Raw genomic sequence first — 22460 nt, forward strand, 5'->3', positions numbered from 1 at the left:
TCATGGTGGTAGTTGATAAAATTACCAAGTATTCACACTTTTGTGCATTATCTCATCCTTTCAAATCCAATACAATTGCTATTGTATTTATGGAAATAGTTCAAAATCTACATGGAAACCAAAATATTATTGGAAGTGACAGAGATCCCCTTTTCAATGGAAATTTTTGGACATAATTATTTTCTTGTCTTGGTACTCAATTAGCTCATAGATTATATTATCATCCTCAATTTGATTGGAAAACTGAGATAGTGAACAAATGTTTAGAAGTATATCCTCATTTCTTTGTATCTGATAAACAAACACAATGGGTCTAGTGGTTACCTCTAGCAGAATGGTGGCACTAGTACAAATGGGACCAAAATATGATGAATATTAGTCGGCTATCTAAAAAATTTGTGTCGGTTATTTAACACATTGGTGTTTATCAAATCGTCATTGGAATTTGGTTGAATACTCAACAGTTTAGTCACCATCGGATATGGGATGGTCGTGTTGCTGATTATCCAACACATACAAAGGTTGAAATGGTCATTATAAGGCCAACATTTATAGGTCAGTTTTGCGACGCTAAAAAATTTCGAATATGTGGCAGGTCTCCAAAAATCCGCAGTTGGATATGCGACACATAGGTTTTTTTGTTTGACGGAAAAAACCAACATTACAGAGTCGACTAATCAATGGACTAAGTAAATTTTGTGATAAAAGTGTTGTCTCTTCAATGATTTCAAGTCGATGGTTAAGCATCGGATACATGACATACGAGAGTTCTATCCGACGAGAGTATTAATGTGTCGACGTTTACGTTTTTCGATCCGGTTGTTGAGTATATGACAAATACTCCGACAAAAAATGGTTGAATATGCGACGTATTTCCCATTCCGTCGAATATTCGATGGTGATATGCGTAAAAAAAATATAATACACATAGACTGTGAGTTTTCTCGGTGGCTATGCTCCCTTATACATTTGATTCTTGTAGTAGACCCGAGGGTTTCTTGGTGGCTCTGCTCCCTTATACATTTTAGGCATGCCATTACATATGGTTTTCGCATAAACTGTGAGTTTTCTAGGTGGCTTCGCTCCCTTATACGTTTTTGGCATGTCATTGCACATGGTTTTCACATAGACTGTGAGTTTTATCGGTGGCTACTCTCCGTAATACGTTTTTGGCATGTCATTGAATATGGTTTTCAGATAGACTATGAGTTTTCCTTGTGGCTCCTCTCCCTTATATGCTTTTGGCATGTCATTGCATATGGTTTTAGCATAGAATATGAGTTTTCTCGGTGGCTCCCCTCCCTACATTCGATTTGGCATGTAAAATTTTGTTCAAATATGAATCAAACAACGAGTCCTCTCCTTTATTGTGTTGTTTATTACTTCCATTAGGCACTAGTTTCCTACATCTTTTTAAAGGAAACAACGACATTGGTATGGTGACATACTTCTTATGTAAGTGTCTTCTAGTATAATAAACAAAATCAAGCATCTCATCCTCATCATAAATGGACTATATATAGACATACATTACAAGAATTTCTATATCACATTACAAATAACCAAGTATTGGTGATAAGACAACATCCAAGCAAAAACATAAGCACAATCCAGGTTGGTTTCATCAAATATGTTGTTCATGTACCAAAAGTGTACTATGAAACATTACAACCATAAATTAATATCCATAAAAGATCACATTTTTGTTACTATTTGTCCTGAAAAAGTATTAAGATTCAAGAAATGGTTGGATTTCAAATGTGTATCACTTGTGTATACCAGTGTTCTCCACATAGGCCATGAGTTGGTCAGGCTGACCCCACATGGAATCCAGACAAGTGGCTCCTTTGGTGGACAAGTAACTTTGTCAATAGACGATTGCCACAAATAAGCATTACTCTTTTAACACAACGAAACAAATTTAGCAAGCTTGCAAACATAGGTAGTGCCTTGGTGACTTTCATGAATGGAGGTACGCATTTATGTACTCCAACTTTATTATTTATGAAATATCATGGTTCACAATTCACTTGGTTTCACTGGAATTATTTTGTTATTCATGCTTAGTGTTTTCAGTTTTTCTGAAGATCCCATTCTAGCGAAGTCCTTTATCCTACTATGATATCAACAAAAAAATGAACTATCACAAAGATTATGTTAAGATAAAGCCTAAAAATAAAATCAATTACAAAAACTAACAATATTTACAAAGACAAACATACTGATTCAATGACTAGAAAAGAAAAATGAACATGACCAGCTCTCACAACTTAAATTGTGATACTAGAAAGTGGAAGATGAACAACCCCAAGGCATAGCGAGGAAATATAACATGTAAAATATATGCAATAGGAACAAGACTAAGTATGGCCAACTTGTAATCCTAATGTTCCCTTTCTGGGACAATACCTTTTACAATTTCCAAATGTACATCAACAACAATCCAACAACTAATATTTCTTAGGTTTGACTGAAATTGGATCATTGAATAATATGGATGATGATAGCCTGGTTAGTCTCAAATTCACTAGAAAATTTAACTTTAGCATGACTGAAAACAACTAATTCAAAATAAATCATGATACTGGAATTTGAACTACTTGCAAGGCCTAGTGAAGTAATACAACGTGTAAAATGTGCAACAAAAGCAATACCAGGGGTGGTCAACTTGCAATCCTAATGTACCCTCTCTAAAATGATGCTTGCTACAATTTCCAAATGCACATTAATACTTATCCAAGAACTACTATTGAGTAATATTGGACCATATTGACCAAAGTGGATGATGCAATCTGGTGCCTCAATTGTACTTGATGTGAATGTGAGGAAAATATGACGAACAAAGAATTAAAAAAAAAATACACAAGTTTGTTCATTGACGATGGAGTTATGCGTTTAAACTATATATACACACACACACACACAATACTATTTTGAAGACTATAAGAATGCCATCACACATAGCATACTTCATTGTTGATCACCCAGAGATGAAGCTAAAGGATATTATGGCTTATAGAGTTATGGTTATCAACAACAATCAGAAGAGAGAGTATTTCGTGTGATGGAAAGATACTCTAGAACAGGAGAATGTGTAATGACTCCTTTTCCATAAAAACCCATGTATATAAACCTAGTTATGTAAATTATTTACTTGTGAAAATAAATTGATGACTGACATGAATGGAGGGACATACGAATCCAAAGTTCTAAGAGGGAAGACCTGTGGTGGGTTGTTGCATGGACATTGAATGCTTGTTTCATATTGGTTGGTTTCCCTATGGTGTGTCATGAGAAGGCCCATAAAAACCACCCTTAATTGTCATAACTATCTACCTAATAAAGTATTGGCCTACAGTGACACGCGTTGAAGTTGCAGTGGGTAGCCTGTGTGGAGGATGGAATCATATTTCCCCCTCTCCTTATGAAATGTGGTCAAAGAGAAAGAAGGAAATGGATAGAAAAGGCCCTGAGTGTGAAGGAAGAAGGATTGAGAAACTTTAGTCTTCTAGCATTGTGGAAAGGAGAATGGTCAAAGTGTGTAGAGAAGGCATAGAGAAATTGGTGCAAAAAATTTACTGTGCAGAGAGCACTTAGACGAGTTGAGTATGAGCATAACTATTTATAATCATGCCTCACATCATGAATTGGTCGATGAGTTTGGGTGAGCACCCCATAACATGACTTAGCATGTGCGATGAGTGGGTGCGGTTAGTTAAAGGCACACCACAACCAACACTTGACTGAATGGTTATCTATATTGCATGGAGGAGATGTGTGTCGGCCAAAGAATTTTGGTGTGTCAACTTGCATGGGTGTTGTGTGTAAACCCCATAGGACTTGAAGGTGTTAGTGTCAGTCATTACAACCTTCCTCCAGTGATCAAACATGCTCTTACAAAGTGATTTTGAAGTGTCAAGGTCAAATTTTGTCATTTCAGTGAGTCTTCAAGGAAAATTTGGTCACTAGGCATTAGGTCTAGGGTTTGCCCAAATGTCGGTCCATGTCATCATTCAGCTGAGCCTATCATCATTCAGAGGGTTGTCATTATCATGTCAGTGTCGAACGAGTCATTTTACACCTTATTCATGCTTCAGTTGTGCCTAGGTAAGGTCATTTCCCTCTCCTAGGGTTTTGAAGGCAATTTCTCTTGGACGGTCAAATCATCGGCAAAACTTGTTTCCTGATGTTCATACACCTTCCCCTATCCTTAAAGTACCTTATCAAACACTTCCCATCCCTTAGATCCACCAAATTCCTCATTTTTGCACAAACCCTAGTTTCTAGCTACAACCTGGCAATTTTCTAGGTTTGGCCTGTGTTTTGCCCTTTTCGACCCCTTCCCCTCACTCAATCTCTGATATTCCACTTTTCCCTACTTCCTAACATCCCTCCCCACTCCCCAAAATTTCCCACAGAATTTAGAAGCCCCTTATCCCCTTCATTTCGCTCCATTTCGACAAAATTCCTTGTTTCACACATCGGGACAAGTTTCACTCAAATGATGTTTCAGAGCAATGAAAGATGAATTTTGGGAAACTGAGAGAGGTTTTTGTCTAGAACATGCCAAAGAAGAAAAACCTCCTTCACTTTTTGTACAGGTGTCATTGTTTGAGAGAAATGTTAAGAATACCGTTGCCTCAGGAGAATCAAAGACACCTTTGAAGTGACCTTGGGAAAATCAAGTTTTCTTCTAGCTTGGTGGGCCAAAGGATTTTCTTGATGGGTAAAATGATAACTAGACACAAATAGATTTCCAATGAGCTATCATGATCTCAATTTGGGGTTAAGGAAGGCATTCAAAAGTTGACTGCAACAACACTCTTCCTTGAGGCAGCCTCATTTGGCACTTTTTGATCAGTCTTGGGAGATTTGATTTTTGACAGGTCAAATCAACTCCAAATTGAAAAATTCTAGTTGGGTTGGAAATTAGACTCAAAGACCTTTCCAACGAGCTATCATGCGCCCGATTCCGACACCGGGAAGGCCTCCAAAAGCCTCCTGCAAAAGCGCGACCCGTTGAGAGGTGCGCGACCCGTTGAGAGCTCTTCCACAGTTCAGAAAAGCAACGTGCGCGACCCGTTGGGAGGGGCGCGACCCGTTGGGAGGGGCGCGACCCGTTGGGGATTTCTCCACAGAAATTTGCCAGTAAACTGCCAAATGACCCCAAATCTCTTCAAGATTGCAGGTAGGCCTCTGATCATCAAAGTATTTTGCTTGATAGAGAAAAATGAGCATGGGAAATGTGTTTTAATGCCATCAAGTTGAAATGAGAAGTTCATGTATATTTGCTTTAAAAATGTCAAAATGCAAGTAGAGATCGGGTTTTGATTTTCTGCTCTCAAGGTTATCCCTTTCACCCCCTGAGGTTGTTCATGAGGAGGGAAGGCCATCACAGTAGCATGATATTCTTGAGACCAGACATGTCAGCTCTCCTCCTTTGGTCACATATCAGAAAGGCCCAAGGGCCTTATTTGCAGCGGCTAGGCGAGTACTATCTCCACAACAGGTGGAAGGGGTCTCGCCTTCATCTTCAGATCAACGAGTGTTATCTCCACATCAGGTGGAAGGGGCCTCGCTTTCTTCACCAGCACAGGTACTGCAGAGGGGCAAAGAGCCCATCATTCATGAGGATCCGGTGATTGATCTCGAGGCCAGTTCTCCTAGCCAAGAGGAAAAGGAGATCATTCAGCATCTCAGGGCCGAGAATGATGTTTTGCAGAGGAGACTTGAGGGTGCCCAATGGACTATCACTTACCTGGAGCAGCGGAACAAACAATTGGAGGAGGAGAAAGCACTTGATGAGCTATGGAGGATTTGTAGCGACCGAGTCTTGAACCGTAGAAGACCCGGTGATCCATTGCCTGCTGACCGAGAGTCCATGCTCATCCAGGTGAATGCACACTTAGAAAGGCTGTTGGCTAAGGCCAACCCAAGAGAAAAAGCTACTGAGGAATATGAAAAATCACTATTGGGCAAGGATGCATGTCTGCAAGGCTAAAATGAAAGTTTTTCAAAGGAGGTTGTCCGAGGCTCTTAGGCGGAAGAGGAAAACCAACCCACTCCGTATCTTGGCTGAGGCATCCCTCAAGGATCATGGCACTCATTAGCATCAGCTACAGCACAAATCCCAAAATTTTTTGAGAATTTTGGGTAATTTTGGTATTTTTTGGAAATTTACAGGTTTTGGCTTCTCAACGGGTCTCACCCCCGGTGAGACCCTTTGTCATCGTAGCTCCGTTTTGCAAAAACTCAACATTTTTGGATTTTTCATGCAAATTTACACATGCCTATGGATGGACTTGAGTTTTTATGGAGTTTTGGGCCTCCAGAAGGTCAAAATACATGCAAAATTTGACTTTCTGCCCCTTTTTTGAGTTGCAGAAAGTAGTCTTGGGAGAATTGAGTTTTTACTAGGCAAATGACCTCCAAATTCAAAAATTCTAGTTGGGTTGGAAAGTAGACTCACAGACCTTTCCAACGAGCTATCCTGCACCTAATTCTGATACCGGGAAGGCCTCCAAACAGAGCTGCCAATGTGCGCGACCCGTTGAGAAAATGCGCGCGACCCGTTGAGGAAATTTTGCCAGATTTGACTAGTTCAGCCCAGAAAACGCAGTTTGGCTCCAGTTTGACTTTTTGAGGTTGATGGTGGTCCTCTTGGATGTAATTGTGACACTTTTTGGATACTTTTACTCTTGTTTAACTCTTCTAGAAGATTCTCTCATGTAAAGGGTAAAAATTGAATGTATGAACTGGTTTCCAAGTTTATAGAGGCAAGTTGTTTTGACTGCCTATTTTGTAGTGCTTAGTTTAGAAGTGGTTCAAATAGCTCCTAGGATAGTGAGCTCGACCCATGGAGGCAGGGAAAGAGGTTAGATCATCTATATTATGTACTTTCTTGCTCATTTTCATGGTTGGACTCTTGAGGGAGAAGCTATCATTGTATATTTTCACTGTATCTCTGCAATTTTTGGCTAAGGAAGACCAGGGTTTTGCAGTCATCTTTGGGATTCTTGTGGACTCATGTGTTGATGGTGTGTTTCTTAATGTTCTTGTAAGCTTTTTTATGTGATTCATTTCCTTTCTTTACTGCTGCACATTAAACAAATGAAGTGTTAAAGTATGAATTCATGCTAGCCATGCTCTGCTTTTAAATTTGTTTAATTTCAATGTTTTCTACTGTCTAAAGGGAATTCAAAGTCATTGTTTGCTCTCTTTAGCTCCTCCTCTTTCATTCCTGATCATCCATCTCAGTTTAAGGCATCAATACGGTTTCCTGCCTCGCCCCAAGGAACCCCCTGCAGAAACTGTGTCCAATCCCCGCACCCAAAATTACAATTCCTCAATTTGCCACCAAAAACCCAAAAACCCAAAAATCAATCTTTTTAATCAGTTTACTAGCCTAATATCAGTGTTACCGTGTTGGTCATCACATCCCATTGAAGATCTGCCGAGATTGACCGGAGAGAGCCTTCTCCTGCCCCGTAGGGCTAGCTACGAGGCTGAATGGTTTGATGTAGCTTTGAGGTTTCCCTTTCTCAGCTTGAGGTGAAATTTCAAGTGCTAACATACTGGCGACCATACTGGGGAGAACAAATTAATCGCTTGCTCATTGACGTGTTAGTTCATAAGTCTTAGACGGAGCCTGAAGTTACGCCAGGTAGCCTTCGAAAACGCTCTTGTTTTACATCAGCGTTAGTAGATAAACGCTGCTTCAGTCAATCTCCGTGAGCTTGTGAATACAACCACTTCATTTGCATTTTACCCCAGTACATGTATCAAGTTCAGATCTGATTGTTGATTGTGGACAACGATCAGACACTTGAAAGGCTGAAATCATTCACTTGGCGACTCTAAATCATTTTTGCGATCAGATCCAAAGACTCCACTGGAGGATGATCCCGACCAGCAGAAACATGAAAGGACAACATGCACAGATCAGGTATTCAAGTTGGAATTTCATCCAAGACATTTTGTTCTTTGTCATAAATTATTTCTTCTCTTTTCCCAAGAATGTCAAGAAGGCTTTGCAAAGTATATTGTATTTGAGAAGAGATCCTCGGCCTGCAGTTGATTCTTTCCCTTTGAAGATTGTGAATACCAAAGATTTGCATGCCTTTGAGCTTGATCAAGATCCTTTTTCCGAATTTTGTGATGGCCATCTTCAAGTTGATGAACCTCAAGCAACCAAGACTAATTCTATACCTGCTGTACATACCCCTATACCTTGTAAAATTCCATATCGGTATAAACCTCTTGTTTTACCTTCTTTTCTTCATGCTTTCCCCAAAAATTATGATCTATACTTGCCGAGGTTTGATGGTGAATGTAAGAATGTCAACGCTGAGCAACATGTCCAGAATTTTGAGAATTTTCTAGATCTTTTTGAAGTTGATGAAGAAGATGTTAGTATAAGGCTTTTTCTCTTTCTTTGCAAGCTGAAGTGAAGAGTTGGTTCAAAGCCCTGCCTGATGCAAGCATTTCAGATTTCCAGCAGTTTGTCGAAGTTTTTCTCGACAGGTGGATGATTGGGCAGAACCTTTTCTTGATTGTAGAAGAGTATAACCAGCTGAAAAGATTGCCAGGGGAGACAGTACAACAGTTTTCGGCCAGATTCAACCAAGTTTATTATTCAATGCCAGTTGATATAAGACCTTCTCCTAGATCTGCTCTCTTGTACTATCCGGGTGCCTTTGATCCAGAGATGGAGTTTCAGCTGAGAGAAAGGGATATTGCAACACTTCACGAGATGCAAAACAGTGCAGTAAGTGTAGAGGCGCATCTGCTGATCCGACGGGCAAGGATGAAAGAAGAAGAGATGAAAAACATAGATCCGGCCGAATCAAATTCTATAGAGGTGAAGCTTAACAATTTGGTAAGTGCAGTGGAAAAGATGATGGAAAAGATCAACGCAAGGAATGATTATGATGTTCAAGCTCATGGCTCGCTGATTGAAGAAGAACAAGTTGCTGACCCAAAACATTTTGTTTCTGATCCCAGTTGTCATAGTGATTGTTTTATAGATCATTGTGAAGAAGAAAGAACTGTTGATATGACCTGCATGCTTGATGATGTGTTTTATTGTGATGATTTGCCTCATTTTGATCAGTATGATGATGATTATGTTCTCCAAACAAAAGCTAATCTTACAGACAAATCAGCAGCTAGTTTGTGGGAGGAAGAAGTTCATTTTCAGCAGCTTGAATACAATGTTCAGCCATCACATATCAGCTATGACATCGATGAGGAAAGTGCAGAAAATTGGGAAGTAAGTGAAGGATCTTTGCCTCTTTGTTTTGATTCATTTCAGTTCATCAGAGACAACTTCCATGAAATTAGGAATCAGCTGTCAACAAGTCCTGATCTAGACCATCTTGGAGGCAATAAAAACCTTGTTCCAGACTTCTCATATTCAGATTTGCAGCCCCCAAATGCCATTGGTTTTCAAGTTGCAGATGAAAGCATGGAAGCTGACATATTTGATCAAATGATACAAGAAGGTTCCCTACCTTTTCGTTTCGAATCATTTCAGTTTTTGAAGGGTAGATTGCATAGTAAATCATTTAATGTTGAGGATGAGACAGATAACAAAATTCTTGAGCAGCCACCAAATGAAATTGAAGGTCAGATTACAGACGAAGGTGTGGCAGACGAAATACCTGATTTGATGATGCAGGAAGATTCTATACCCTTTTGTTTCGAAGCATTTCAGTTTATAAGGCAGAATCTTTGTAAAATCTCTCAAGAAAAAGATGAACAGCTAGAAGGATGTTATACATTTTCAATGGATACATTGCAGCAATCTTTTCAAGTTTTTCATGATCCAATAGCTGATGTTTTGGATGAGGTTTGCAGTCAAAGTCTTTCTCCATTGACCACATGTGAGCTTGAAACATGTGCTGATATGAATTTGATCCGGCAGCCGGTTTCTTTGTCATTTTCAGCAGAGGTCTCATCACAAGGCTCAGATCAAAGTTTGCATTCATGGTATGAGGAAAAGAGAAGTAATCCATTCGATGAGCTAAGTTCCAGTGTGCTTGAATTTCAAGATCCTTATGCAGTGTTTTTGGAGGTGGATAGAGAATTCATATCATTCTACAGATCTATTTCTAAGTCATCATGGGAGTTGCATTTTATTAGTTCTCTCTTGTTGGTCATAAGCGAGAACTTGTGGAGAATTCGAACAGCAGATCGGATACTTTCTTGGTTACATTGGTTGTTTCATTTCACTTGATCAGGTAATGTATGAAACTGTTAGAGTAGGTTGTGATGAATAAGCTCCCCTTTGAGCATCATTTTCAGTTTGTCGATTGTGTTTAAGTATCGAGTCAGTTTTTAGTTGAGTCATGAGTCCTTTATGAGTCAATTTTTAGTCTTGTTGTTAAGTTAGTTTGTGTCAGTTTTCAGTCATGCATTTCAGCTTGAGTTTATGACTCCATTGCCCAATGGTTGAAAGCACTAGTCTGCTCTCCCAGAGGTCTAAGGTTCTTGGTACCTCCAAGGAGCTACCATCCCCATTGGAGCCAATGTTAGTGTCAGTCGTTACAACCTTCCTCCAGTGATCAAACATTCTCTTACAAAGTGATTTTGAAGTGTCAAGGTCAAATTTTGTCATTTCAGTGAGTCTTCAAGCAAAATTTGGTCACTAGGCATTAGGTCTAGGGTTTGCCCAAATTTCGGTCCATGTCATCATTCAGCTGAGCCTATCATCATTTAGAGGGTTGTCATTATCATGTCAGTGTCGAACGAGTCATTTTACACCTTATTCATGCTTCAGTTGTGCCTAGGTAAGGTCATTTCCCTCTCCTAGGGTTTTGAAGGCAATTTCTCTTGGACGGTCAAATCATCGGCAAAACTTGTTTCCTGATGTTCATACACCTTCCCCTATCCTTAAAGTACCTTATCAAACACTTCCCATCCCTTAGATCCGCCAAATTCCTCATTTTTGCACAAACCCTAGTTTCTAGCTACAACCTGGCAATTTTCTAGGTTTGGCCTGTGTTTTGCCCTTTTCGACCCCTTCCCCTCACTCAATCTCTGAGATTCCACTTTCCCCTGCTTTCTAACATCCCTCCCCACTCCCCAAAATTTCCCCAAGAATTTAGAAGCCCCTTATCCCCTTCATTTCGCTCCATTTCGACAAAATTCCTTGTTTCACACATCGGGACAAGTTTCACTCAAATGATGTTTTAGAGCAATGAAAGATGAATTTTGGGAAACTGAGAAATGTTGGGACAAGTTTCACTCAAATGATGTTTTAGAACATGCCAAAGAAGAAAAACCTCCTTCACTTTTTGCACAGGTGTCATTGTTTGAGAGAAATGTTAAGAATACCGTTGCCTCAGGAGAATCAAAGACACCTTTGAAGTGACTTTGGGAAAATCAAGTTTTCTTCTAGCTTGGTGGGCCAAAGGATTTTCTTGATGGTTAAAATGATAACTAGACGCAAAGATCTTTCCAATGAGCTATCATGATCTCAATTTGGGGTTGAGGAAGGCATTCAAATGTTGACTGCAACAACACTCTTCCTTGAGGCAGCCTCATTTGGCACTTTTTGATCAGTCTTGGGAGATTTAATTTTTGACAGGTCAAATCAACTCCAAATTGAAAAATTATAGTTGGGTTGGAAATTAGACTCAAATACCTTTCCAACGAGATATCATGCGCCTGATTCCGACACCGGGAAGGCCTCCAAAAGCCTCCTGCAAAAGCGCGACCCGTTGAGAGGTGCGCGACCCGTTGAGAGCTCTTCTACAGTTCAGAAAAGCAACGTGCGCGACCCGTTGGGAGGGGCGCGACCCGTTGGGGATTTCTCCACAGAAATTTGCCAGTAAGCTGCCAAATGACCCCAAATCTCTTCAAGGTTGCAGGTAGGCCTCTGATCATCAAAGTATTTTGCTTGATAGAGAAAAATGAGCATGGGAAATGTGTTTTAATGCCATCAAGTTGAAATGAGAAGTTCATGTATATTTGCTTTAAAAATGTCAAAATGCAAGTAGAGATCGGGTTTTGTTTTGCTGCTCTCAAGGTTATCCCTTTCACCCCCTGAGGTTGTTCATGAGGAGGGAAGGCCATCACAGTAGCATGATATTCTTGAGACCAGACATGTCAGCTCTCCTCCTTTGGTCACATATCAGAAAGGCCCAAGGGCCTTATTTGCAGTAGCTAGGCGAGTACTATCTCCACAACAGGTGGAAGGGGTCTCGCCTTAATCTTCAGATCAGCCAGTGTTATCTCCACATCAGGTGGAAGGGGCCTCGCTTTCTTCACCAGCACAGGTACTGCAGAGGGGCAAAGAGCCCATCATTCATGAGGATCCGGTGATTGATCTCGAGGCCAGTTCTCCTAGCCAAGAGGCAAAGGAGATCATTCAGCATCTCAGGGCCGAGAATGATGTTTTGCAGCAGAGACTTGAGGGTGCCCAATGGACTATCACTTACCTGGAGCAGCGAAACAAACAATTGGAGGAGGAGAAAGCACTTGATGAGCTATGGAGGATTTGTAGCGACAGAGTCTTGAACCGTAGAAGACCCGGTGATCCATTGCCTGCTGACCGAGACTCCATGCTCATCCAGGTGAATGCACACTTAGAAAGGCTATTGGCTAAGGCCAACCCAAGAGAAAAAGCTGCTGAGGAATATGAAAAATCACTATTGGGCAAGGATGCATGTCTGTAAGGCTAAAATGAAAGTTTTTCAAAGGAGGTTGTCCGAGGCTCTTAGGCGGAAGAGGAAAACCAACCCACTCCGTATCTTGGCTGAGGCATCCCTCAAGGATCATGGCACTCATTAGCATCAGCTACAGCACAAATCCCAAAATTTTTTGAGAATTTTGGGTAATTTTGGTATTTTTTGGAAATTTACAGGTTTTGGCTTCTCAACGGGTCTCACCCCCGGTGAGACCCTTTGTCATCGTAGCTCCGTTTTGCAAAAACTCAACATTTTTGGATTTGTCATGCAAATTTACACATGCCTATGGATGGACTTGAGTTTTTATGGAGTTTTGGGCCTCCAGAAGGTCAAAATACATGCAAAATTTGACTTTCTGCCCCTTTTTTGAGTTGCAGAAAGTAGTCTTGGGAGAATTGAGTTTTGGCTGGGCAAATGACCTCCAAATTCAAAAATTCTAGTTGGGTTGGAAAGTAGACTCACATACCTTTCCAACGAGCTATCCTGCACCTGATTCTGATACCGGGAAGGCCTCCAAACAGAGCTGCCAATGTGCGCGACCCGTTGAGAAAATGTGCGCGACCCGTTGAGGAAATTTTGCCAGATTTGACTAGTTCAGCCCAGAAAACGCAGTTTGGCTCCAGTTTGACTTTTTGAGGTTGATGGTGGTCCTCTTGGATGTAATTGTGACACTTTTTGGATACTTTTACTCTTGTTTAACTCTTCTAGAAGATTCTCTCATGTAAAGGGTAAAAATTGAATGTATGAACTGGTTTCCAAGTTTATAGAGGCAAGTTGTTTTGACTGCCTATTTTGTAGTGCTTAGTTTAGAAGTGGTTCAAACAGCTCCTAGGATAGTGAGCTCGACCCATGGAGGCAGGGAAAGAGGTTAGATCATCTATGTTATGTACTTTCTTGCTCATTTTCATGGTTGGACTCTTGAAGGAGAAGCTATCATTGTATATTTTCACTGTATCTCTGCAATTTTTGGCTAAGGAAGACCAGGGTTTTGCAGTCATCTTTGGGATTCTTGTGGACTCATGTGTTGATGGTGTGTTTCTCAATGTTCTTGTAAGCTTTGTTATGTGATTCATTTCCTTTCTTTACTGCTGCACATTAAACAAATGAAGTGTTAAAGTATGAATTCATGCTAGCCATGCTCTGCTTTTAAATTTGTTTAATTTCAATGTTTTCTACTGTCTAAAGGGAATTCAAAGTCATTGTTTGCTCTCTTTAGCTCCTCCTCTTTCATTCCTGATCATCCATCTCAGTTTAAGGCATCAATACGGTTTCCTGCCTCGCCCCAAGGAACCCCCTGCAGAAACTGTGTCCAATCCCCGCACCCAAAATTACAATTCCTCAATTTGCCACCAAAAACCCAAAAACCCAAAAATCAATCTTTTTAATCAGTTTAATAGCCTAATATCAGTGTTACCATGTTGGTCATCTCATCCCATTGAAGATCTGCCGGGATTGACCGGAGAGAGCCTTCTCCTGCCCTGTAGGGCTAGCTACGAGGCTGAATGGTTTGATGTAGCTTTGAGGTTTGCCTTTCTCAGCCTGAGGTGAAATTTCAAGTGCTAACAGAAGGGACATGAACCTTTTATCTCCATACACCCATATATATATAGCCAAGCGTGTGGAGAGGAGAAAGCATAAGAACTTGGTGAATCACATCAACTTGCGTGATTGGTTCATGGTGAAGAAGGATGCATCTTGTCTTGTAACAAATCAAACTTTGTCATGGGGATAATGTTGGAAATTGGATAAACCAACGCTCCTTGTGTGTTTCATGACATGGACTAACCGCCTCTCGTGGATCCCTATCTATGCCGATGCAATCGTTGACTAACACCTGGGGGTTTTGGTCTAACGACAATCATTATTCCTAACAAGTGGTATCAAAGCATAGGTCATGAGTTTGATACACACCCAACTCGCATTGGGGGGAGATTGTTGGACATTAGATAAACCAACGCTCCCCGTGTATTTCACAACATGGACTAACCTCCTCTCGTGGATCCTTATCTCTGGTGATGCGATCATTGACTAACACCTGCGGGTTTTGGTCTAATGACAATCGTGATTCCCAAAAGATAGTTATGGAGTTTTTGGGCATGTAATTAAGGTCACTCTTCAACTTTAGTTGCAGATTGGTTGGAGAAGGGGACCAGTAGGGTCAGGAGAGACCCGAGCCCTTGGTATTTGCATTATTTTGCATTTAGATGGAGTTTTAGGTTGTGGGATGCTTCATAGAATATGTTTTGAAAAACTCACATTAAGATGCTAGTAGTGTAGAATGTCACATGGAGCCACTTGGGATTATGACACCCAAAGTGCGACATGCTACATGACATGTCAATGGACGCGGCTACTATTGTGTCAATAATGATGTGGAAAATCCACATAGGATGAACCCAACTAGAGTGTGACATGGAAACATAAATTGCTATTGACATGTCACTAGTGATGTGGAATTTTGGATAGGATTTGGTGTCATGGCATGCTGACAGGGAATTCAAAATTTCATAGATTTGAATCATTGATTGTAGAAAAATCTAGAAGAGATGAGAAGAGCGAGTTGGAAGAAAAATAAAACCATGCATCTAGATGGAATCAAAAGTTCTGGAAATCCTAGATCTGAAAAGGTGGAAATTTGGAAGATTGAATATCTATAAATTTTATAAAAGGATTTTATAGAAATTATATGATATGAATAGATCAAATAGGATGAAATTTCTAATTGAAGATGTGGCCTTATGAGGAGGCGACACGTGGGCAGGGAAGTTTCCACATGTTAACTAATGTGGCATTGTATGGTGCTGACATAGGGCCAAAGGGCTGCCATGTGGATTTGGATGAGTTTATAGGAAATCATCATAAACAATATCTCTGGATTTGGATCTCTTAAGGAATGATTTACACAAAAACCTTCCCGATTATGATTATTTTCCCCTTTTTCTTCAATCCACATCTGGTCATATTTTGAAAATAATTCTTCATGTTCTTTAGGATTACTAGATACCAGGTACATTTTTAATCATATATTACATTTGGACCTAGGTCAAAACAAAAAATATTACACTTGTTTTAGTCTAGATACCTCTGAGTTCGAGAGGTGTTCTTGTTTGCATTGTGATATTATTTATTGGCATTGTCTTGATGATGAACACAAAATAGTAATGATGATGATGAACTAATGTTATATCACAATAATTGTAAATACAAAAGAGAAAACATTACAAAAGAAACCCTAATTCTGTTTTCCCTATTTTTTCTCAACATCTACGGTCTTGGAATATTTGTAATGTAAAAATAAAATGCAACGCAAAACTAAATCACGCACCTGGTATCCAAGTGCTTGGTGGGCTAAAGTTGAGTAGTACTTCAATGAGTTTTTTTCATGTATATGACTCCAAATGTAGTTAATATTTCAAATCTATATATGCGAATGAAAGTACCTACAAAACAGAGGAAGGATGAGAAGTTAGATGTGATAAATAATTAATAAAATAGAAGAAAAATCATACTTGTACCTGACACCCAATTAATATAGTAAGAGCTTCTTGTATTTCTCTGCATGAAAAATGATTGTTTATGGTCTTTCACTCAAATAAAAACACAATTGTCAAAGAAAGACAAAGAATACATGATTTTTTTCTTGGAAAAGTTTGTTATTTATTATAAAACTTTATGTAACTCCCACTCAGCCAAGACATATAAGACAAACATCAAACAAATTTTGTTGTCTCACCTAAACCCTTACCATTTTGAGCTCTTTTCTTCAAATAGTTATTCCACTTCAACATCTGAATTGAAACTAGTTGTCCTACGCATATTCATGAGACCATTGACGCAAACTTAAATTAAATTTGACCAATATTAAAATTAATTTCTTGAATAAATAATAATTAAAAAGAATTGCATGCATGAATACCTGAATGAGCTCCTCTTGGTTTCAAGAATAACTTGTTGGAGTAGTTTAATCTTGGAGAAAACCTCCCTCCACTCGACGAAGCAACAACGAAGTCAACATTAACACTGTTGCTTCTCTGTTGGATTGAGGGTGCTTTTCTCTAAGATTACCCAAATCCTAATTTATTCTCTACTGAACAAGGCCAACCACATGAAGATGTAAGCTCTCATGCGTTCCCCCCTGCACCCACACACATCACTCTCAATTCCCCAATACCCAATCTATTTGCTATATAGGAAATAGTTGAAAGCAAGACATTAAAATATATAAAAAAGAAAATAGAAAACATTAATTCATTCATAAATCCACAAAATATTCCATCTCAATAAATTGTATCATAACAAATATGTTTACATAATATGAAATGTCATGTACATAAAGAGACATATAACAAGTATTCATTAACATATTTCATTCATTCATTCATTAATCATAAACACAAAATACCTCATCTCAAAAAAAATTATCATAAAAAATATGTTTTAATAATATGCTACTTGATGTTTCTAATGATATAACTAATTACAATAATTTCTTTTTCTTTTTCTTTATTTTTGATGGTCTGGTCGTGTACTCATGATGTTGTCGAGGTTGCCACAAGAGGGGTGGATAATCATCTGTAACAAAAAAGAAATGTTAAATTGATATTTTTTGTTATTATTCATTAATAAAAATAGCATTAGAGTTTTCTTTACCTTGTGCACTAGTCAACACTTCGACCTCCCTGAATTTGTTTCTGCAATTCACATTTTCGGCTTCCTCTCTATAATAGTCTTCAAGATTCTCCGCTTCCTCTCCATTTCTTGGTCCTGTAATAATTTCTCTTATTTCTTGAAGGAATGCTTGACTTCTCTCCTTCAAATGGTGAAATAGTAGGTTATTTATACTTATTGTTCATTGTGCATTTGAGCTGACATGAACAATTTGGCTTGAACCCGACTTGTAGGTTTGTAATGAAGGCTGACTTGATTATCTTCTGTTTGGAGGCCAACTTTGAAGGATGAATGGTAATCCTTTTGGGAGAAGGAACTAATTTGGTGGAGGAGATATTTAGATACAAAACATTATTCTTTATTGACCTTGAGGAGCCCAAAAAATGTATTTTAAGGAAAATATTTAAGCAATTAGATTTCAGAGCCATGTCCCTTGCTCATTCAGTGTTGTATTTTCTATAATGGTTATGCAGTCAAAGGATTTTTTTCATTAATAGAATATTTCTATGTAAAATGATCCATTTTCGAGAGTCGATGATAAAAGTTGAAAGAGATGAAAATATGTTCGTTACCCAAGTATTAACACCTTGGAATTCTGTGGAACGAGCTATAAGTCGAGCAAAACATCCCTTTCAAGATGTTTGATCACATTCCTTATGGAGAGGTTCCAAAATATTTCTTTATTAAGCTTGTAATCAAGGTTATAGAAAAAATTCAGAATGAACTTAAGGATGAAACAAGAGCTTGGAAAGTTGTAAAGCAATATAGAGATTTAGATGACAACCACATATGTCTTAGAATGCTATCGTGTGGAATTCCTTTGCATGAATGAATGCTTACTGGATTTACCGGAACCACCCTTGGGGTACCATGAATATATGAAATGTGAAACAACGATCTCAAAATAAATATTTGGAGTAAGCACATACAACTGGTGACTATGTGGCATGATTGCATTAATTGGGGATTATGTGGCATAATGGCATGCCATAATGACGTGGAATTATGTATGAATTTGGATTATATGGAATGCTAATGTATTCAATATAGTCAATTAGTCAAATCTATGAACTTCCAGATTAGTCAATCGAATTAGCATTCATTCATGCAAAGGAATTCCACATGATAACATTCTAAGACATATGTGGTCATCATCTAGATCTCTATATTGCTTTACAACTTTCCAAGTTTTGTTCCATTTTTAAGTTCATTCTGAATTTTTTCTATGGAATGATTACAAGCTTAATAAATAAATATTTTGGGACCTCTCCATAAGTAAGTAATGCAATAAAACGTCTTGAAAGGGATGTTGTTCTCAACTTATAGCTCATTCCACATATTTCCAAGGAGTTGATATTTGGGTAACAAGCATAATTTTTATCTCTTTCAAATTTTATCATCGACTCTCGAAAATGGATCATTTTACATGGAAATCTTCTGTTAACAAAAAATGTTCCTTTGAATGCATAGCCATTATAGAAAATACAACACTGAATGATCAAGGGGCATGCCTTTGAAATCTAATTGCTTAAATGTTTGCCTTCAAATACATTTTTTGGGCATTTTGAAGCCAAATTTTTGTTGAGTCAAAGTCGAAGCCATTTTTGTAAGAGACCCTTCTTGGGCACCTTAAAGTCAAGAAAGGAATAATGTTTTTGTGTCTAAAGATATCCTCCACCAAATCAGTTCCTTCTCCCAGAAGGATTACCATTCATCCGTCAAAGATGGCCTCCAAACATAAGATAATCAAGTTGGCCTTCATTAAAAGCCTACAAGTCAGGTTCAAGTCAAATTTTTCATGTCGGTTAAAATGCATAGTGACCAATAAGTATAAATAGCCTACTATTTCACCATTTGAAGGAGAAGCGAAGAATTCGTTCAAGAAGTAAGAAAAACTATTACATGACTGAGAAATGGAGAGGAAGCAGATAATATTAGAAGACTATTATAGAGAGGAAGTAAAGAATATTAGAAGACTATTATAGAGAGGAAGCAGAGAATATTATAAGACTATTATAGAGAGGAAGTAGAGAATATTAGAAGACTATTATAGAGATGATGCTGAAAATGTGAATTGTAGAAACAATTAAATAGAGGCTGAATTTCCTTGTTGCAGAGTTGATTACAGGAAGGGCTAAGATTATTGCATAAGGAAGGTCGAGAAATCTGAAGTAGGAAGGCCGATATTTATGAAGTAGGAGGGTCGAGGCTATTGCGGAAGGAGGGTCAAAATTTTGAAGTTGAAACAAAAGGAGCCAAGAACCATGATTGCAGAGACAATTGCAGGAGGAACTTATCTGGTGGTTGGAATAAGTCTATTTCGTTAGTTAAAGGGTCAAGTGTGTCTCAACCTGATTTAATATACTAGAGAAAGAGTTGATTGGGGTTTTCCCCTAGCAGTGCGCTTACATATTGTGTTCTTGTCTTTGTGATCTTCATGTTGGCATTTACTTGATGAAAGGAACACTAACATAGTCAACATATAATTTCACAAGTAAATGTCAAGATAAGAGAAATCAAATTGAAGAAATTAACTCACATAATGCCCTAGATTTCTCAACAAAGGAGAGGTATCAGACCTAATTTAAGCCACATATGTAATTCAATCTCTTCAAGAAGTCTGAGGAAAATTCAGAGTGAGAAAGAGGCGAAGGATAATGAGGAAATATAGAAGGTCTATTTATTTGGTTTGTGCATCAATTCTTTGATTGGCAAACTCACACGTATGGGAAGAAATTTATATTTCTTCAAATTTTGAGCTAGAGAAGAGCAACAAACCAAGTTTTAGAGAGGCGCATTGTTGTTTGGGTGGCTAACCTATCACTTGGTGAGTTGTTGTGATCAAAGGTCTTAGAATTCTTCCTTGAATTTCTATAAGAAGAGAAGTTTTTAGGTTTTTCCCTGGCCTAGAGCTTATTTCTCATGTTCTTATTTGCATTGTGATCTTATTTATTGGCATTGTCTTGATGATGAACATAGAATAATAATGATGACGATGAACTAACATTCTACCACAAGAATTTTTAATATGACAAGAGAAAACATTATTAAAGAAACCCTAATTCTATTTTCCCTAGTTTTTGTCAACATCTATGGTCTTGGAAGATTTGCAATGTTGAAATAAAAAATTGCTTGAAATCAAATGCAATGAAAAATTAAATCACGCACTTGGTATCCAAGCGCTTGGTGGGCTAAAATTGAGCAGTACTTCGATGACTTTTTTTTTTTTTTTTTTTTTTTTCGCGTATATGAATCCAACCGTAGTTAATATTTCAAATCCAGATATACGAATGAGAGTACCTGCAAAACAAAGGAAGGAGGAGAAGTTAGATGCGATAAATAATTAATAAAATAGAAGAAAATTCATACCAATGCCTTATGCGCAAGTAATAGAGTAGGAGTTTCTCCTATTTCCCTGCATGAAAAATGACAATTTATGGTCTTTCACTCAAATTAAAACACAATTATCAAAGAAAGACAAATACTACATGACAATTTTTCATGGAAAAGTTTGTTATTTATTATAAAACTTTATGTAACTTCCACTCAGCCAAGACATACAAGACAAATATCAAACAAATTTTGTTGTATCACCTAAACCCTTACCATTTTGAGCTCTTTCCTTCAGATAGTTATTCCACTTCAACATCCGAATTGAAATTAGTTGTCCTACACATATTCATGAGACCAATGAGGCAAACTTAAATTAAATTTGACCAAATATTAAATTTAATTGCATGAATAAATAAAAATTAAAAAAACTTGCATGCATGAATACCTGAATGAGATCTTCTTGGTTTCGAGAACAAATTGTTGGAGTAGTTTAATCTTGGAGCAAACCTCCCTCTTCCGACTAAGTAGCAACAAAGTCAACATTGACTTTGTTGCTACTCTATTGGATTGAGGGTGTTTTTCTTCAAGATTATCCAAATCCTAATTTATTCTCCATTGAACAGGGCCAACCACGTGAAGGTGGACCCTCTCATGCCCCCCCACATCACTTTCAATTCCCCGTACCCAATCTAGCTACTATATTGGAAATAGTTGAAAGCAAGACATTAAGATATATAAAAAAACAAATAGAAAACATTCATTCATTCATTCATCCGTAAATCCACAAAATATTTTATCTCAATAAATTTTATCATAAAAAATATGTTTGTATAATATGAAATAACGTCATGTACGTAAAGAGACATAAAGGGCTATAATATTTTTGTTAATTGAATTGACTTGGATTAGTCCTAGATTAGGAGGCCTAGTTAGTAGTACTAAGCGAGTCAATGGTATATTTCAATGAGGAGCATGTCTTTCGTAGATCATGATCTTTCCAAATGGATAGTTGAGTTAATTATCACATGAATTAAAACCATTATGTAATTGAAATTGGCACATGAAGATGAACAATTTAATCACTGAAAATTAGAGGATTAAACCCTTAACTATTCATTTGGAAGGTTGATTGAGGCATCACAACTAAGGGAGTAGTTTAGGGAGAAGAGAAGAAAGGTATTGTTCAAGGAAAGGAAGGAATCGAATCTTTTATTAACAATAATGTTAGAAGTATTGTAACACAATATTGTGGATGGAAAATCCTAAAGGTCATGTATATTGCACTCCTCAACTTACTGACTAATGTTTTGTTGAGAAATTCCTCAACTTGATAAAGAGAAATGTCCTTTCCTACCACATTCCCATGGGATGTGACGAGCCTTGTCCTATACCAATGACTATTGTGGCTTGGTTTTGGAATAGGTAATGAACCTCTATTCTCCTTAATCCTTAATCCCACTCCAATGGAGGGAAAGGACGAAGAGTACCAAACGTAGAGTTTGACCCACCTTCCATTGGGATAGTGGTACATGTCATGTTATGGACACCCATACCCACAAAAATATCCACATTAAGTGTCCCATGAGAGGTCTCAGGCCTATTATTAATCTCAAATGATGGTGGATGTAGACTGCTGAATCCATGAGTGGAAATGTTAGGAATGATTAGTGAATGCTTACTCGTCTTCGGTCTTCAAAATTTTTTATGTACCATGATTTGATGTAATTAATGTACTTGTAAAAAGAAAAAGAAAATAAAATTGTATTT

This window comes from Pinus tabuliformis, chromosome 5_2, assembly GCF_031772625.1.
Source record: "Pinus tabuliformis cultivar Carrire ecotype Pingquan chromosome 5_2, CPIR1, whole genome shotgun sequence".
Classification (NCBI taxonomy): domain Eukaryota; kingdom Viridiplantae; phylum Streptophyta; class Pinopsida; order Pinales; family Pinaceae; genus Pinus; species Pinus tabuliformis.